The sequence below is a fragment of the Odontomachus brunneus genome, unplaced genomic scaffold, assembly GCF_010583005.1.
Source record: "Odontomachus brunneus isolate Ranch 3 - 2012 unplaced genomic scaffold, Obru_v1 Obru_scaffold_272, whole genome shotgun sequence".
NCBI classification, from domain to species: Eukaryota; Metazoa; Arthropoda; class Insecta; order Hymenoptera; family Formicidae; genus Odontomachus; species Odontomachus brunneus.
In genome coordinates, this window is record NW_022639722.1 from 158,839 (window position 1) to 160,463 (window position 1,625).

A 1,625-nucleotide genomic window follows, 5' to 3' on the forward strand; every position below is an offset into this window, starting at 1 on the left:
ATGTATCGATTCAGCGGCTTCCTTCCGCTGCTTCTCGGTTTCGAAGCACGACTAATTCCTCCTCTTGTCCTTTTTTTCTCCATTACTTTTGTCTTCCCTATGATGAACAATGAATAAACGTTCGAAAGAAACTTGTGAAAGACAAAACCAAGCAACACGTGAATGATGTTTACACGACTAATTCGTTATGAACTATATAAAACATAGAAGTATATGTCATATTATAATGAAAAAAGTAACTAGCGACATATACTTCACTATTTGGAACTAAAAGGGGCCATAATTAGGTCGGTAAATTGACAAGTAGTAGGATGAGACAGGTAGTCTGTCTGTGCGCGCTCGGCAGCCCGAGAAACGCGCCGAGAGCGCTTGCTCCAAACCGGTTTATAACACTAGAAAAAGGTTTCGGTCACCTTTCTAATGGATGAATTTTGATTCTATACACTTGAAAGAGTAAGCCAAAAAAAAAATTTTCGATTTTTTGAAAGTACAAAGGTGGTATTCTGCCTTAAGACAAACATGACAGAAAAAATACTATTAATACACTGAAAGAAAAAAATATATAAAAAGTTTGTTTTTAATTTGTTTCATGGACACTATATATTATAACGTATTTACTTTAATATAAATTATTTTACTCAAATTGAATTAACTATTACTTTCCTAAAGAGTTACGTTTTATAAAAATGTATATTTTCTCATTTGGAAAAAGGGTTTTCTCAATGTATATATTAGCATAAGTAAGTATATAACATAAATAGTATATTATATTATATAAGTAGTATATTATATTACTATATCAGTACTATATTAGTATAATTTAATGGAAGAGGAAGGGTACACTAATAACACATATTTACTTGTACTATATTAGTACAAATAAATAAACATATATGTACTTATACTATACTAGTACAAATAAATATTTTCTATGTTTTAGATTTTTTCTCATTGGTATATATTAAGTGGTATATATTAAGTTCTACAATATCATATTAGATATTAAATACATCTCGTAGGTGGAAACTATAGGAGACGCATATATGGTCGTGTCCGGTCTTCCAGAAAGGAACGGTGATGAACACGCGAGGGAAATTGGATTCATGGCTTTAGCGATATTAGATGCAGTCAAATCGTTTACCATAATGCACAAACAGAACATTCAATTGAGTGTTCGCATCGGCGTGCATAGCGGCCCAGTCTGTGCCGGAGTGGTGGGACAGAAGATGCCTCACTATTGTCTATTCGGTGACACCGTGAATACAGCATCCCGGATGGAGTCTTCCGGTCTTCGTAAGATAAATTCTCTTGTATATTAGAAAAATAACACGAATCAACAAATCTGCCATAATAATTTTCATCTTTCTTCAATTCCAATTTTTCTCATTTATATGTCGAATTTTTCTCGTTTATGTGTCAAAACAAAAATATTTTATTTATTTGTTGACATAAAAATGATAAAGAAAAAGTTATTTTTAACTGTGATTTATAAAATATAGATTGTACTTAATTTTTGTGTGAATTAATAATATAAGGTACGGAAATAAAATACAAAACATACAAAACATTTTTTACTACAATTATTTATGTTTAGTTTTCATACTTTCAAAAAACTAAAATTTTCC